We start from the raw sequence: 18,728 nt of genomic DNA, 5'->3' as shown, positions 1-18,728 counted from the left end.
AGGAGTTGGCTCAATACCTTTCTACCTGTCTGATGGCCTAATCAAAGTCTGCCTTCCTTAATCCTACTCACCATCCCTCACATTGATCCCACACCAGAGAAGAGAGAAGAGCATATGCCCGGTGGCAGAGAGAATGCAATTAACAGCCCTGTGGCTTCATTTCAAAGCTGTCACCCCGCAGTTTGCCCTAACTCTGCAGAATTTTTTTTTTGTCCTCTGGGCTATTTCTCTTCTCACCTTTCCTTTCTACAATTCATGTTTTGAACAATAAGCAAACCAAGAACTTATAAAAAGAAACTATGGGATTACACCAGGGATTCCCAAACTTTTGGAAGACATAGAAACTCGGTTTTCAAAGAAATTCATGACAAATGGAGACTTAACAGTTACATTCAGAGGTAGGTGGTATTCACAGCAATCCTATCAGGCTCAGAGAGGTAAAGACAGTTGCTAAAGGTCACACAGCTAAACAATAGAGCTGTGCCTAAGCCCCAGCTCTAGGCACAAGGCTCAGGCTTTCCATGCCCAGGACCACTACCTAGGCCAAAGGGAATGTTTGCAAGGCCACTGTGTTCTCATTTGTGAGCATCAAGCCAAGACTCCTGGAGGATGGATGGCAGAGATGGAGCAGGTGGGGCTTCCAGACCTGGGCATCCTTCCTGGCTAGTCCAGAGGGACCCTGGTGGTCCCTTTCAGATCTGACTTATAGGGTCAGGAGTGGTTGTCGGAGCTTGTCCCCAGAAAGGCTGAGAGGTAGCACTTGGTGTGTTCTTGCTGGGTTGGACTCTCAGACTCCTGTTCAAATTCCACGGCTGATCTGGGTGGGGCAAGGGGCTAGGGATCTGTCTGTGGATGGTGGGAGATGAAGACCCTTTAGTAAGTAGGACAGAGTTGGGTGGGAGGGAAAAGGAAAAGAAAGGAGGGTTGAACTGGAGCTCGGCTGGCAGTCGGTCCCACTGACCTGCTGACACAGATGGCAGGACGGGGATAGGGGATGCTGGGAAACCCATGGCATGAGAAATGGAACCTGGTATGGACTCTCTAGAGAAGCCAGGAGTGTGACCACCCTCCCTGGACCTGTAGCTTGGACTCCCCTGGTGGCTGTCTCCAGCAGGCCAGGATGAACTTCAGGGCTGGTTGGGGGTTCCCTCAGCTGCAATTCAGTCCAAGTACTTCTGGAACAACACCTGGCCAAGGTGACACCACAGGCTAGTGCTCTAGTACCACCTCTCCAGTTCCCCCACCCTGGATGGAGGGCTGGGGATCAGCCCGTGCACCAGGCACAGCAGGAGTGGGAGACAAGGAGCAACATACGTGGCACAGGGGTGCTGGGGCCACCTGGCATGGCATTGAGATCTTCATCACCAGAAGAGTCCCCCCCCCCACCGCTCTGGGGAGGCCTCTGACCTTCAGGTTGTGGGGGGGTAGAGGAGGCGGCAAGCAAACATCTGCTGGAAGGACCTGGTGTGAGGTCTACAGAGTTCCTTAATTTTCTGCCCTTCCCACTGAGAGCGTTCTGCTGTGGCTTCTCAGTGGCCTACAGTCCTTTGGGTCCTGCCAGCCCATAAGGATGTCAGGGTCACTGGGAGCAGGAGAAGCCCAAGGAGATTGCAGATGTGGGAGCCAAAGGGGCCACTAGAGGTATGTTCTGGTCTCAGGGGTGGGCCAAGTGTGTGCTCACTGTGGTGGCTCTGCTATATGGGCAAGGAGAACAGCCCATTAGACTTTGGCTAAAAGAGATGTCTGCCTTCATCACTCTTGCTGGAAGCCCTACCTCCTGCCTCTGCTTTTGCAAGAGGGGTGTCTGTGGGGGTGGTTGGCAGGGTAGAAAAGGATGTGGACTGAAGGGCCTGGGGGCACTGTGACAGTGGGGTTCTCTGGGGTCCAGGGGAAGGCTGTCTGTCAGCCAGTGGTAGACTTGGATTAGCTTGCAAGTGCAGTGCAGGGATGAGCTTGGGTGAGAAAGAAAGGCCACTCCCCCAGGACAGACTCTTAACATTGTTCTCTAGTGAAACAAGAAATACATCCATATGCTCTTTGAAAAAATAAAATAGAATAAAAATAAAAAGATCGCAGATAAACCCAAAGTCCCCTGTGGCCAACTTTTTACTGCCATGCACTCCCCAAAGTAATTACACCTATGATGCTAATGGGTTTCCTTCCAGACTGTTAGAGATGCTCTTCTGTGTTGATCCATGTAGATCTGGGTTCCGTGTCTGAATAGTCGAGCAATATTCTAAGCATGATTGCACAGCATATGAGCCCTTCCCCAGGTGATGGACACATAGTTGTTTCCATTGTCCTCAGGTAGCATCCTGGGACACCCCTCCTATGCATCTGGAGGGGGCTCCGGGGCCCACCACCACCCCAGAAGGGGCACTGCTGCTCCTGAGACACACACATTCTCATGGGGCTTCGGGTAACCCATACCTTCAATTTCAGTGGCACATGATATCATCAAACCAATTTTTGCCAGTTACGGGGGTGAATAAGATGCCATCTCTTGGGTGATTTGATTTGCATTTCCCTGCTTACTGGCAAGGCTGGGCATCTTTTCTTCCTTCAGTTGGCCTATCTATTTTCTCTTCAGTGAATTCGTATCCTTTGGCCATTTTCCTATTTGGTTGCTTATCTTTTCTTATTAATGTGATGTGTTGTTTATATATTCTAGACAGTCCAGGATAGATTTCTCTGTGGAGAGCAGCACGTTGGAGGTCTATTAGACCAGCAAACAGGACTGTCTGTGTGGGGCTGCTGGCTCGTCACTAACCGGAACCTCTGTGGCCCTTTTCTTTCTTCCAATTTTGAGATGTAGTTGACATCCAGCACTATATAAGTTTAAGGTACACAGCATCAATGGCTTGACTTACATATATTATGAAATGACTTCCATAATAAGCTTAGTTAACATCAGCTGCTCCTATAGATACCGAAGGAAAAGAAAAAAATGTGTTTTTCCCCCTTGTGACGAGAACTCTTAAGATCTACTCTCATAACAGCTTTCAAATACATCCTACAGCAGCATTGGCTACAGCCACCTTGCTGTACTTTACATCCTGGCAACGGCTGGTCCTTTTGATTGACAGCTGCACCTCCTCCACTGAAAATAGGCGTGCTGTGAGCCATGGTCATGGTGGAGGTGGGCGACGTAGCAGGGCCTCCCTGGAGGAAACAGTTATGTCCTGCTTTGAGTCTCACCTGTATATGGATTTCCTGTTGGAGAGGAACATCGCTTCTCAGGCAGCCTCCGCAGGGGACTGGTTCTGTGAGTTGGGAATCCAGCACCAACCAACACTCAGCATCTCTTTTCATACTGAGAGAAGGGGAATCCAGACCCTCCACCTTGGAAATGGGTGCTAGGTGGAAGGGAGACAGTGCGGAGTGAGAGGACACCAAAGATCCTGTCAGGAAGCTCTCTAAGAGCCCTGGGGTGCTGGCTCTGAGCAGGGAAGGGATTTCCAGCTCACCAGGAGGACCCTCCCCGGATCCCACACTGTGCAACCTTTCAAGGGATCGAGGCTCTTCTGCTCACTTCTCTTCCTCTCGAGAACTAGACTCAGGAGGAAATGAGCAGGTTATGTGTGTGTGCGGTGGGGGTGGGAGGCTCCTCTGAGGGCAGCACCCAGCACCTGGGTAGGGGGAGCTATTGGGCTACAGATGATGCAGCCTTGCTGAACCCCCAGAGCTCTGGGGCTGGAATGGGCTTCAGATTTGTCCCCAGCTGAAGCAGAGGGCTGGGCTGGCTCACCCCTGCATTGCCCCATGGCAGGTGCGGGCTTGGCAGAGGCAGCTGCTGGAGGCGGCTCAGCAGCCCGTGGTCCTGACAGCTGGGGACTGGGAGCGGCCATCTGATGGGAACACGTTCTAGTGGATCCCATCTCACTCAGAGCACAGCCTGAGTCTTAGCATTTTTTAAGCCACCAGATCTCGCTGAAGGCTGTGTCTCTGGCCTCTGCTCTTCTTCTGGTTCGCTCTTTCCCCTCTTTGCTTAATTGAAACTGTCCCCCATTCTTCCTGGAAAGTGTCAAACATTTTCTTGCCTTGAGCTCTGGCCGGAATGTTCCATCACCCAGCCCATAAGGGCATGGCTCCATTCCTTGCCTTCTTCCATCCCTTGAGTGTTGGAATATCATCTTCTCAAGGAGACATATCCTGAGCACCCTCCTGAGAATGGAAATTGTGCTCCCAAGTATCTGTGTCCTCCAAGCCCTGCCTGGTGATTGTCTGCATTGATCACCACCACCAGACATAGCTCATCGTTTTTCAGATCAGATGCTTGATGAGGGTGGGCATTTTTGTCTTCTTTGTTCCAGGTACCACCAGGTACCTGGAACCGGCCTGGCTCACCACAAGCTCTCCACAATGCTTCCTGATAAATGAATGAATGAGCAAACAGAGGGCACAGCAGGCAGTGAACAGATTCTTCGCAGCCAACAAATTTGCTGCATCAAGAGACCCTGTGCCAAGGTAGCCACTCCATGAAGGCAAGCCAGGATCTCTGTGGGGGACCCATGAAGGATAAAGCCGTGTGATATACCTGGAGTAAAAGTTCAGACTAATAGAAAGTCAGACATATAGACCAGGGCACGGGCCAGGCAGCTACACTGAGCGTACATAAGACCATTCACAGATAAAGTTGTTCATGGTGTGTTGAGGCTGGGAGACAGGGCTGACCGCCCTCCCAGGCCCCTCCTTCGTGCCACAACTTACCAAACCTGAGATGAAGATTCTTACCTCTTCCAGGTGTGCAGCAAGGACACCTCCATGAAACCCACTTTGTTATTTGCAGGGACATGTCCATGGTGTCAGACCCTCTCTTGTTAGTGCCCAGCTGTTCCAACGCTCATCGGGCTGTGCTGAGGAGGTGTTTTGTAGATGTAGGTAACATCTCCAATAGGTTGATCCTATGTAGAGGGGATTATCCTAGGTGACCTGAGTGGGCCTGATCTAATCAATGGAAAGCTCCTACAGCAGAGCTGAGATTTCCCTGAGGAATAAGAGAGTTTCCAGCCTGAGCTTCCTGTTGCTCTGCCCTACAGATCTGGGATTTGCCTGGCCAGCTCCCACTACCACCAAAGTCAATTCCTTGTTGTAAATTTCTCTGTCACTCCTTCACCATAAATGTCACAGTAGTACATAAGGGCTGATGACTCCCATATTCTATAGAGGTTTTTGAGAAGTGAGAGAGCCAGAGGGTCGGACTTGGAAAAGGTACTTCTCAGAAGGCAACAGCTACTGTAAGGGATAAGAGAGAGCATAGCCAAAGATAACAGTGGCTTTGATGGGGTCGGGGGGTTTGGGTTTGATATTTGGGCCAGTGCCATTCCTGATGGAGCAGAGAAAGAAACCCACTTCCCTTTCTTTTACTTCGTGAACCTGTGGGCTTCCAGAATGCTATCTGTTCCATGTCATAGGGCCTTTATCGGACTGGACTATCATTTGTTTATTTATCTCTATCCATCACATCTGTGTATCTATGTATCTCCACTTGCATCTCTCTGCCTTATCACTCTTACTTGTTCTGTTTCTCTGGTAGAACTGTAACTGATGCAGATGAATAGTAAAAAAAAGTAAGGGGTGCCTGAGTAGCTCAGTCTATTGAGCATCTGACTTTGGCTAGGGTCATGATCTCAGGGTCGTGAGGTTGAGCCTTGTGTCAAGGCTTCCTGCTCAGCAGGGTGTCTGCTTGTTCCTCTCTCTCTCCCTCTGCCCCTCTGCCTCCTTGTGCATGTCTCTCTCTCTCTCTCTCTCTCTCTCTCTCTCAAATAAACAAATAGAATCTTAAAAAAATTTTAACTTGGAGAGGGGGCTGTGAATACATTTTACTCCATTTGGTATAGACAAATTTTCCTTTTTTTTTTATTGAAGTTCAATTTGCCAACATATAGCATAACACCCAGTGCTCATCCCATCAAGTGCCCCCCTCAGTGCCTGTCACACAGTCACCCCCACCCCTCCGCCCACCTCCCTTTCCACCACCCCTTGTTCATTTTCCAGAGTTAGGTGTCTCTCAGGTTCTGTCTCCCACTCTGATATTTCCCACTCATTTTCTCTCCTTTCCCCTTTATTCCCTTTCACTATTTTTTTTATATTCCCCAAATGAATGAGACCATATATAATGTTTGTCCTTCTCTGATTGACTTATTTCACTCAGCATAATACCCTCCAGTTCCATCCACATCGAAGCAAATGGTGGGCATTTGGTTGTAGACAATTTTCTAAGACATATTTGGTCAGGACACAATCACCAAGTGCCTAATCAGGATGGAGCTAGATACCCAGATATCTGTGGCTCAAGCAAAGATGGCCAAGGTCATAGACCTAGATGGCAAAATAAGCATAATAGTTTTTAGAGCAGTTGACCAGCACATGATCAGCACATGATGAGGAAGGGCATGGTGTAGAAGATGAGATGCAAATGGACAATTGCCTTGGACATTGCTGACCAAGAAAGTATTCACAGAGGAAAAGGTCAGTGTCTATAGGACCTGGGTGGTCAGTCCAGAGTCATGAAGATAGACCTAGAGGAGACTTGCTGTCCAAGGTTTCATGGACAAGAACATAGTCCTTGAGGGCAAAGCTAGTGAAGATAGTGTAGACAGGACATCATTGACCAAGAACACGTCTTGACAATGACAACAGTGTAGACAGCTGTGCAGGATACTCATGGCTATTGTGTGTTTGGGAGACAATTGTCCTTGAGATGGGCTCCATGTGTGCTTGTGCTAGAGGTAGGCTATGGTTTGTTTTTCTTATTTATCCAAGAAGCTATTTTTGTTCATTAAAACCTAGTTACTCGCTGTATCTAGCCAGGATCCTGGAGTGCTCGCTTGGTTAATTTAAGCAAGCGGAGCTTTAACAAAGTAATTTTATTGTCCTCTGGGATTGGCCAGCTTATGCCAAGCCTCACTCCTTCCATTGAAATGGAGTTAATTTTCACTGAAATTGCTTCTTAGCAGACAAACACATTCCCCATCATTGAGGACTTATGCTTCTGCAGATCTATTATTCCTTAACTTACATACCCAGGCAGCACAGGAGCCATGCCCAAGACAGATAGAGTCTCCCCTGCATGGTGGGGGGAGGCGAGGGTGGGGACAGCAGCACCTGCTCAGGCCCGCATACCTTATTATGCTTACCCATTAGCTACTAACCTTAGATCAGCCACCAGCCTGCACAACCAGAGCCGTCAATTGCCCAACTCTATGCCCAGCCCAGCAAGAGGATGCAGGAAAGGGGTGCTGTGACCACCCCTTCAAAGAACTCAGTTTATTTGTTGATGTGAGATTTAGACATAAGACCCAGAAATGACAGGGGGCAGCCTGAAGGAGGGAAGGAATGGCCCTTGGAGGGTCCTACTATGCGGGAGCCCTGGAGTTTCTGGTGAATTTGGGGGAGGGGCTGCAAGAGTGGGCAGGGATGGGATGGTCTGGGTGATGGGTCCAGTGGGGCACAAAGACACTCAGTGTTCTTCAGAGAGGTGGTCAGACCAGGAGCAAAGGCCAACCCTGGGGTCAACGTCACAGTGTTTCAGCCAGCATCTAAGTCACCAGCAGTGCTAGCATCTGAGGCATAAAGGGGGTCAAAGGTAAGATCAATGTTATAGGGAGGGTCGGCTGGGGCCCGTAGATTCTGGTACAGGTTGCTCACATGGCCAGTGGGCAAAAATAGTCAGATCCCAGTTGTGCAAGCAGAAATGTGTTAGCTCATATTCTTTAATTCAGCCTTGGCTAGAAAATGTAACTGAAGCAGAAGCTATGGGCTTTGCCTAACAGTTAATGAAGAACCTAGAAAAAGATGGGAATCTGTTGACACAGATGCTCAAAGAAGACAAGCAATAAGCTAGCCATTACATCTTGTTAGATGGATTAGGACAATGCTGGGGAATATTTGCATACCAATTACCATAAAATTTAAGTTCAATCTATACTTATTTTATGTCTTGTCTTCAGAGTTTCCGTCTACATCTGTTTGCTAAGAAGATCCATTTTCCCATAATATTGAAAATTTGTCATAATAGTTTCAAAAATTGTTGACTTGTAACATTGAGATTAAAAATGTTTATTAGAAAAAAACACACATTTGTTAAAATATTTGTACAAGGAAAGCATTCATGCAGTTATGTATTTACCTTGATAGTAATTAACCCACTATTTCTCTCAGTAATTAGCAAACTGTAGTCAACTCAAGATGTATCAGATAAGGCTGAATTCCTCACTGTTGTGGACACAGGATGCACATTTCCATGTAAAGTGTATCTGCAAATACAACCTGGGTGATGTGATGGGGATGTTTATGCAATTGACCCTGGATGTTTCTATTCATCCTTGAGGGTAAGAGAGGCAGCTCAACTGAGCCTGGATTTTCTCCAGTTTGGGAATCTAAAATAAGACAAATTTGAGTTTGAGTCTCAGCATTGCACTTGTGAGCAGTGTGGTCTTGGGCAGGTTACTTAACCCTGAGAAGCCTGTTTCCTCAGCCGTGAAATAGGGATAAATGAGTGTGGGCACATAAGGGCACAAAGATGATTAGACATTTCGCACTGCAATTGGCGAGAAGGCACTAACATAGCCATTAGTATTGTTGAGCAGGTGACACTGGCTGCCTCCCCAGGAGCAATAGGCCCAGGCTGTCAACCCACAGCATGGTTTGCAAGTGTCAGGGTCACCAAAAAAGACATGGCTCACACAGGCACTAGATAGAACAACATTTTACACAAGACGAGACAGGGCAAGATCAGCTACGGTGGTGGGCATCAATCCACCATAGCCAACAGGTTTTGCCCTCCAGCTGACACAGGGCCATGGTTTGCATGCACCTGTCTTGTGCTGCAAGCAAAGGACCCTGCTCCCTCCACATTGGGAACAGATAGAGCAGTAGGGTTGGCCAGAGGTCATATGACACATGCACTTAAGCAAAACAAAGAAATACATATCAAGCCCAGAACAGAGAAAAACACTTCCACACTAAGAGATGTGCCCTGCTCAGGCTACCAGGGCTCCTTCTCTCCATTGGAAGGCAGCGTCTGAAGCCCAAAACACAACCCAATGCCACTGGTGCAAAGTTCGAGCAACCAGCACACAACTGCTTTTCCCAGCAAGGATCAATATTATTATCAAGGTCATGATGGTCATTTCTCCTTTCCCCTGCCTTCTTTCCACCCGCTTCATCAGGAAAGTCTGTCTTCTGTTTGAGCTGAGTCCCAGGCCTCAGCCACCTGTGTGCTTCCTTCATCTTTTTTCTTGTTTTGTTTTCCAGTTGATATTATTTTCTGATTAATATATGCTCATGGCAAAGAAAAAAAGAAAAGAATCCCCAAACACACAGAAAAGTGAAAAGAATAAAATTAAAATCATTCATAAGCCCCTACTATTAATAGTGCCATTAATATTTTGGTGTATTTTCTTGCAGCCTTTCTTTCTACAAATACACGCACACATATCATAAACAAACTTGGAATTATATTACTTACAAAGTTTTAAATATACACAGTTTTACTTAACATTTCCCTGACACATTACCACATATTCTTTGAAAGTGCATTTTTAAAGCCTACCTGATATTTTATATTATGGGTATGACACGTGTCTATTACTTTAGCGATGTAATTCCAGAAGATGTAATATTTTGAGTATTCTGGTAGACAAGCAGTTGTAGCCTTTTACATTTGTATACGTCTCTACTAAATTCTACCTTGATTTGCTCCTTCTTAGGGTGTCAGTCACTTTGATCTAGTCATTTCCAGGGAAAGTCAGTCACTTGAGATTTAAAATCATCTTATATTTCTTTCTCTTCTTCTAGAGTAACAACTAAGTTCCTTTTTTTCTTTTTCTCAATAAGCAAAACCCTAAAAGCCTCAGGACAGGAAACCAATGCTGCAAAACCACAGCCGGTTTCCTGGCAGCCCAGGAAGGATGAAGTTCTGTAAAGGCCAGGTCTTTGTAAAGGCTAGGTTGCATTCCCTACTTCAGAGGTGTGTGTGTGTGTGTGTGTGTGTGTGTGTGTGTGTGTGTGTGTTGCACCATGCTCCTACTCTGGTTGCTGCAACAGAGTCACCTGAGGGCTATCAAAATTCCTGAAGCCTGGCCACACTGAGGCCAATGATGCCCGAGTGCCAGGCTGGCTCTGGGCTCCAGTGCTGGTTAAATCTCCCCAGAGAGCTTGAGAACCAAGACCTGGGGCCCTTTACTGTGCAATGTGGCCCAAAGCAATGAATGTGACCAAGGAACTGCTAAAACACAGAAACTCAGAATCTGGATTCTAACAAGACCCTCAGGTGGTTCAATAACACATTGAAGTATGAGCAGTTTGAGGTGGAAGTGTAAAACACATTTATATGGCTCTTAACTCCATCTATACTGGTGTTATAAGAGTGATAATACTTGGCTTTTGAAAAACACACTGAATGGGATTACTTTGGAGAGATCTGTGCTGTGAGCCCCATCACACTCCAGGGTTAATCCAAAAAAGGGATGGATAGTTTGCTGGCCCACAGTCTGGGTTCTATGGCATATGGGACAACTGAAAAAGGATTTGGGGCTGGCCAAGCTAAGGGGCTCAAATTTGTGAAGTCCTGCCCCTCCCAGAATGGGTAGGGATGAAGGATGGAAATGGGTAACAAAAATGCTTGTAGAGTGACCCTCCTATGCTGTACATGGGCTAATGTAAAAAGGGATATAGCATAGCACTATATAAATAGTCATATATGATATACAAAAGGATTTACATTAAGAAAACTGTGGGCAATTTTTATTTTAATTATGCATATAATTTTTACATAGAATATGTATTACTTTGATTAAAACTATAAAATTCCTTTTAGGAGTTCCTTTTCATACTGCTATAAGGTAAATTATAATTATTATTTCTTCTTTCAAAGGTTTGCCTTATTCATTGAAATCTTTAATCCATCTGTAATTTACTTTGTCCGAAGTTTATGTCCCAGTAGCATTTACTGAAAAATCCAGCCTTTTTCTCTGACGTTTTAGCCTTTCTCTGAATTTTCTTTGTTCCTCAATTCCACGTCACCAATATCATCTATAAAATTATTATACCTACAGGGGTCTGTTTCTGGGACAATTGTCCTTTTCTGTTTATCTGCTCAGCTATACTGGTGGCAGTATGGCACATTTGATTATGCCTTTCAATGCTTTTGCTTTATCTAGGAATGCAAACTTGCCCTTATCATTCCTCTACATGTATTATTTCATATAAGCTTTGGAGCTACTCTGTCAGATTTGAATTAAATATTACAACAACTTAAGAAGAATTAGTATATTTGAACTACTTAGGCTTTGCGTTCAGGGAATGGATTTTTCTTCTCATGTTTACTTTTTAAAATGTCTATCATTGCCTTAAATTTTTTTCCTTTGACTAGTATTTGCAGTCTTTTGAAAAAAAAAAAAGTGTTTTCCCAAAGAAAAGTAAGACTTTAAAATTTGTTTCCAAAATAACAATAATGAAAATACGACATATTTAAACTAATGGAGGCAACTAAAGCTATATTCAGAGGAATATTCAAGGTCTTAAATACTTTCAAGAGTAAGAAAAAAAAAACCACCCAAGATCAAGACTAAGAATTCAATTTAAAGTCTTAAAAAAAAAATAGCTAAAGAAAATAAAAAGAATGAAATAATGGCATTAAGAGCAGAATTTTAAAAACAGAAATTTAAGTTTAAATTATGTCGGGATTTAAAAAACAGAAGAATTGATCAACAAATTCAAGTAATAATAGCAGCTCTGTGTGTTTTAAAGTTCTGTTGTTAGGTGCATATATGTTTAGGGTTGTTAATGTCTTCTTAGAGACATTTATCTTGCAGAATGTTCCTTTTTCTACTAATAATATTCTTCTTTTGTTTTCTTCAAAGCCTACGCATTGTCTTATATTAGTGTAGCCATGCCAGCTTTTTAAAAAAAATTTATTTTATTTTTATTTAAATTCAGTTTGCCAACATAGTATAACACCCAGTGCTCATCCCATCAGGTGTCCTCCTTAGTGCCTGTCACCCAGTTACCCCATCCCCTCACCCACCTCCCTTTCTACAATCCTTTGTTTGTTTCCCAGAGTTAGGAGTCTCTCATAGTTTGTCTCCCTCTCTAATTTTTCCCATTCAGTTCCCCTCCTTTCCCTTATAATTCCTTTCACTATTACTTATATGAAACCATATGATTGTCCTTCTCTGATTGACTTACTTCACTCAGCATATTACCTTCCAGTTCCATCCACGTTGAAGCAAATGATGGGTATTCATCTTTTCTGATGGCTGAGACCACATCTATATCCATTCATCTGTTGAAGGAAATTGTGGCTCCTTTCACAGTTTGGCTATTTTGGACATTGTTGCTGTGAACTTTGGGGTGCAGGTGTCCCGGCAGTTCACTGCATCTGTATCTTTGGGGTAAATCCCCAGCAGTGCAATTGCTGGGTCCTAGGGCAGATCTATTTTTAACTTCTTGAGGAACCTCCACAGTGTTTTCCAGAGTGGCTGCACCAGTTTACATTCCCACCAGCAGTGCAAGAGGGCTCCCCTTCCTCCACATCCTCTCCAACATTTGCAGTTTCCTGTCTTGTTAATTTTCCCCATTCTCACTGGTGTGAGGTGGTATCTCATTGTGGTTTTGATTTGTATTTCCCTGATGGCAAGTGATGCGGAGCATTTTCTCATGTGCTTGTTGGCCATGTCTATGTCTTCCTTGGAGAAATGTCTGTTCCATGTCTTCTGTCCATTTCATGACTGAATTGTTTGCTTCTTGGGTATTGAGTTTAATAAGTTCTTTATAGATCTTGGAGACTAGCCCTTTATCTGATATGTCATTTGCAAATATCTTCTCCCATTCTGTAAGTTGTTTTTTAGTTTTGTTGACTGTTTCTTTTGCTGTGCAGAAGCTTTTTATCTTGATGAAGTCCCAATAGTTCATTTTTGCTTTTGTTTCCCTTGCCTTCATAGATGTATCTTGCAAGAAGTTGCTATGGTCAAGTTCAAAAAGGGTGTTGCCTGTGTTCTCCTCTAGGACTTTGATGGATTCTTGTCTCACATTTAAATATTCCAACCATTTTGAGTTTATCTTTGTGTCTGGTGTAAAAGAATGGTCCTGTTTCATTCTTCTGCATGAGGCTGTCCGATTTTCCCAGCACCATTTATTGAAGAGACTGTCCTTTTTCCAGTGGAGAGTCTTTCCTGCTTTGTGGAATATTAGTTGACCACACCAGGTTTTGATTAGTACTTTGCTTTCATGATATACCTTTTCTATCCTTTTGCTTTTATCCTCTCTATGTCTTTATATTTAATGAAGATTTCTCACAGGCAGCATTTAGTTGGGCAAAACCTAGTTATTTAAATATACTAGAAAAATAATTCAAACCTCTGACCACACCAATCAAAGTGAAACAAAACAAAACAAAAAGTTAAAAAGAAATTAACATGAGAATGTCACTATGCAATTTGAGAAAACCTGATTTTAGGAAGAGTTGCTCCTTCCCAGTAGGTGCAAAGGGGATGGGACCTAAAGATTTATAGATTCTCAGTGACAAAATTATTTTTCTGACAAAAATTTTAATAATAAGGGTATTTTTAACAGGTATGAGTGGGTAATTAGAAATATCTATGTGTCACTGATAAAGTTATTTTTACAGTGGCTTTTGGTCAAAATTATATCATTCCTTTTGCCCTCACCACTCATAATAGAACATAATCTTTTACATATTGCTCTCCCATTTTATCATTCACCATTATTACTTTAAAAATCGCAAAGGCATTTACACAGAGCAGTCATATTGCCTACCCCCACCCCAAAGCAGCATACCCTTAAGATTTCATGGTCTTCCTAAACCACAGCTTCTAAAAGTTCTGTATCTCCCTATGAAGATTTATCAGATTAATTTTCTTTGTAGTACTTAGCATACTCTGTGTCTTTACTTGCATGTCTTATTTGTTCCTTGGCTCTCACATGTTAGAACGTAAACTCCATGAAAGCAAGGCTTCTTCTTGTTGGTTCTGTTCACTGGTGTATTCTCAAGGCCTAGAACAATGTCTGGTATGTTGTAGGTGCTCAATAAATATTTGTTAATACCAAATATATGAGTTGCTTGGATAAGAAATTAAGTTGTAGGATACTAAATATAGCTTGTCTTTATCCCCAGTTTCTGGCAGAGTCTCAAAATCCCTTCCAGTTTCCTGAGTGATTAGGAGTGTCTTTGTTATGTTAATATGTGATTCCTAGTGGGCCCTTGATAGCTTCAGGATGTGGGCTGGTCATCAGAAAGGCCAAGCACTCAATTAGAAGATTGGACCTTCCCTGCCCAACCTCTGGGAGGGGAGAGGGACTGGAGACATAGTTCAATCATGTGGTCAATGATCTAATCACTAGTGCCTATATAATGAGACTCAGATAAAAACCCTGCCCTGTGGCTAGATGGGTCCTCCTGGTTGCTGAACTGATGCAATGTGCTGAGAGAGTTCCAAGAGGAAAGGGCACAGAAGATCTGTGTCCCCCGTTCATCCCTCTGCCTTGAACTATGCATCTCTTCATTTGGCTGCTCCCGGTCTGTCCCCTTTTATAATGAAGCTGTGGCCCCAAGGATAGCCTTTTCCATGAATTACTGAGTGGTTTTAACAAATTATTGAAACTGAGGGGTTCATGGGAAGCCTTGAATTTTTAGATGATTGACCAGAAATCCAGGTGGCATGTGAAGTGGGTCAGGCTTGTGGAGGACCTTGCCTTTACCTGTGGGGCCGGCAACTAACTCAGGGTAGTTGGTGCCAGGATCATATTGCAGTACACTCACTTGGGGCTGAAACAGAGCAGAAGTGAAAACTACCAAGTTTGTAAAGTTTTAAAAAAAGTAAGTGGATCTAAAGAAAATATTGAGTAGTAAAGGCAGTAGATGCACAGGGTCAAGGAAACACTGATGTGTAGTCTACACGTAGGTCAGCTCATGGACAAACCCCTGTGAGACCAGTGATCAATACAACAGAAACGGAACCCCCTAAATTATCGACTATGGCCTGCTAGCAGTATAGATAATTAAGCCATGAGAGAGATAATTTTTACATTGGAATGAGAAAGACATTATTTCAACCAACAGAGGCACTATGTGTGTCATAAATGCACACCACATCAAACTCTAGCCTGATAGATTTGAAACCTTGAAAAACTGGAAGATTTCATTAAAAAATTACAAATGATCAAAACTGACCCAAGACAAGGCAGAAAGATGGAATACACCAAGAACCGTGAACAAAGATGATAAATTGCAATAAAAGAAAAAAATGACTTTCCGTGACAGCTCTGAAGTTTGATATGTATGAATTTTTTTTTCAGACTTTGAGAAAATGGGTAAATTCTCATCTGTATAAATGTCCAGTAAAACCTCTCATTGGGGCTGGCTGCAGGAATTATTTCTTTCCTTGTTTAGTCTGGATTTATCATCTTCTGTGGTCCAGACTCTATTGATTCCCCTTCTATCCTGGGCAGGGCTGGTGGGCTGGTGGGGAACTCTCCCCAGTGGAGCTATACTCTTGGCTGGAGAGCAGACCGGTGGTGCCCCCACTCTGACTCTGAGTGCAAACTTTTCATAATAGAATCCTTGTAAGCCATTTTCTTCTAAAAATGTGTGAATACATGAGGAATACACTGTTATTTATGAGGAGATGAGAGGAGCCATGAAAGCCCCAGTTGCAGAGGTTTGCTGTACAAATGGCACCTACAGTCAATAATATTGTGTGCTTAAAAATTTGTCAAGATGGTAGATCTCATGTTAAGGGTTCTTAACATAGGGGTGGCCCGGGTGGCTCAGTGGTTTAGTGCCGCATTCAGTCCAGGGTGTGATCCTGGAGACCCGGGATTGAGTCCCGCGTGGGGCTCCCTGCATGGAGCCTGCTTCTCCCTCAGCCTGTGTCTCTGCCTCTCTCTCTGCCTCTCATGAATAAATGAATAAAATCTTCAAAAAAAAGTGTTCTTAACATAATAATAAAGAATATTAAAGTGGATCAGAATATTCAAAAAAATTTTTAGATGTTTATTGAATTCCTATGCTCAAGGAAATTATTTTGAGAAAACATTTTTACTTTTAGAGGACAAAAGATAAATGCCTAGAAATCAGAATAAATCTTGATTTTTAAAAAAATGGGGGGAGGGTAGGCAAGAGAGAAGTCTTTGGAGACAATCATCTTTCCAAGGAGTTTTCCTTTCCATGGTAGGCATGTGGACTGATTAGGCAGGGACCACGTTCCGTGGAATAGTGTCAGCCCAGCCCAAGTGGCTTTCTGTGGGGAAGAAGGAAAGGTCTGCAGAGACCAAAGGGCTTTTGTGCAAAGAGCTTATTTCTTTGTTTTATAATTTTTTTCTAGTGAACTAATTTATTAGATTAAATTTGCTCACTTAAAAAATAGCTGTCTTTTTCTGAAAATGCTTATTAAAATATATAGGAAAGGCCTTTATTATAAATAAAAGTGCCCAAGTATAATAGGTAACACATTATAATAGCAAATATTTACAATATATTTTAAGAAAAAAATGACAGCATTCAGTATAATGCAAAAAAGAAACATCACATTCTTAAAACCTGATATTTCCATTGATTCTTCATGTTCTGCAATTGTAAGATAATCTCACACGTTTAGTTTTCAATCTCTTCCAGGAGATTTGAGTTGAAATTTTTTTTTCGCCATTATAAACTGTGATTCTTTATGGGACCTTTTCAGCTTTGCACGCCGATTTTGGAACCAGATCTGGATTGTGTCTTCCTCTAGATTCAATTTCCGAGCTAAGTCTTCTCTGATATCAATGCCGGGATAGCAGTTTACTCTAAAGACATTTTCCAACACTTCAATCTGGTTTTGAGTAAAAGCAGTTCTGGGTCTCCGGCCCCTATATCAGCTCAGTTCTCTTTTCAAAGACAGCCTTTCTGAGGCCGAAAAGTAATTTTCGTATTTCAAAAATTTCTCTTCTGGCATTGGGTGATCCACAGTACAAGGGAATGAGATCCCATTAGGAAGGCTTTGGATATGAACGCAGAGGTTAACATCTTTCCCTGAGGAGCCGCAGGTGTCTGCTCAGGGCCTGTGGGGTTTCATCGAAGGAATACAGTCTTTATTTTGGTCCAATCCTAAAATGCTCTCAATCGAAAAGGAGCAGGATGAGGGTTTGCGTTTCCCAAGCTGAGCACCCTCCTGAAGACTGGGAACCATCCTCGAGTGGGCTGCTCAGAACGACAGCTCTGGCCTCTCCCTGCCTCTTGGCTGGCTCTGCCCCATGTGTACAGGGCTGGGATCTTCCTGCAGTTCACCCTCTTTGTTTTATAATTGTGCAGTATCCCAGAAGCTTTTATCTAATTTTTCTTGGTTTTTCGTTTGGTGTGTTTAAAAGTTAAAGGAAATTTTGGTTACTGGTATCCTGATTAAGATAACAAAATATACTTTGATTAAATATTGGCTTGAGTCCTTATTTTATGTCTCAAGAGAAAACATAAAAAGGGATAGAGCATGGCAACCCTCGCCGCTTGCCTTTCTCCATGGCTGTCCACCCTCAACCCCTGGTGGAGCTTATGAAGAAGCCTCAGCCACAAGTCTAGAGAAGACATCGGTTGTCCTCTCCTCATCGAAGTGGGCTGTGTGAGTTGAGGCCTTGGAGGAGTCCTATCTTTCAGAGAGTGGCTGGGGTTAGTGCGGCAAGCATCAGCCTAGGTGTTAAAACAGGTTGTGAAAGGAGGCTTTCCCTGACATAAGGCTGGAGGCCTTAGTGCTCTCTGGCCACCCTCAGGCTAAGTGCTAGATAACTTGTGGCAGAGACACATGGTTCCTTCCTGAAGGTCACTGTCCTTTCTTCCCACTTTACCTAGAGTGCTGAGGGAATGAGCTCTGAAAGCACTTCCCCGCGGTCCTTGCAGTGTAGTGGACAGGCCACATGATCAAAACTAAGGGGAGTATAGGGAGGCTGATTCCTCTAGCCTGTCCCTTTCTTCCATTTCCTGCTTGAAATACAAGTATGAAAACCAGGGGTCTGGCGACTGTCCTGAGGATGTGTGAGTATGGGTCAGATCTTGAGAGAGGCAGAGGGGGATCCTCATGGAGGCACCAGGCTAGCTCCAAATTCCTATCCTCTGATTTTATTGGGTGAAAGCAAAATAAGTTTGTAATTTATTCAGGCCACTCTTTGGGGAGAAATACAGAAAAGTCATATTTCTTAAAAAAAAAAAAAACACACACACATCTGTGCTAGACTTGCAAAGGCAGTAGCTGGGCAAGCTGGGAACAGACTCTGGGATGTGACTCCAGAGAGCAGGGTGGCGAGGTGGGGAGGGTGTAGGTGGGCACAACGCTGCTTTCTCTCCCCCCACAGGAGAAGCCGTGCCCCACAGGATTAATGAAGTGAAGACTAACAGGAAATTTAAAGCTTGTTTTTCAGAGACCAGTTTCACCTCAATCAGCTCTTGTGTCTTTTCAGAGCCCACCAGCAAACCCACTAGCCACTAGCTGTCTCTGCAGAGACCCGGACTAATGACCACTGATGGGGCTCCAGCCTGCGAACAAGCCAGGCCCTGCACTCCATCCCTGAGATAACCAGCTCAAGACCTCATCCAGTTCAGAACCTTCTCCTTGTCTTGCAGATGACCTCCGGGGGTGGGGGGGGGGGGGGGGATGGGGGTTGAATTCTACATCGCCTTAATATTGTCTGCATCCCAAAGTGAACATGGGATGTATGTGACATAGATGTTTGCTCAATGCACA

At 44.0% G+C, this 18,728-nt stretch overlaps 1 pseudogene; it reads right to left on the bottom strand.

Moving 5' to 3' along the window:
- Window positions 1-16,618: 16,618 nt before the first annotated feature.
- Window positions 16,619-17,189, bottom strand: LOC112914517 (homeobox expressed in ES cells 1-like; annotated as a pseudogene).
- Between the last annotated feature and the right edge of the window lie 1,539 nt (window positions 17,190-18,728).

Source organism: Vulpes vulpes, chromosome 9 (genome assembly GCF_048418805.1).
Source record: "Vulpes vulpes isolate BD-2025 chromosome 9, VulVul3, whole genome shotgun sequence".
Classification (NCBI taxonomy): Eukaryota; Metazoa; Chordata; class Mammalia; order Carnivora; family Canidae; genus Vulpes; species Vulpes vulpes.
This window is presented reverse-complemented; position numbering and strand designations above follow the sequence as displayed.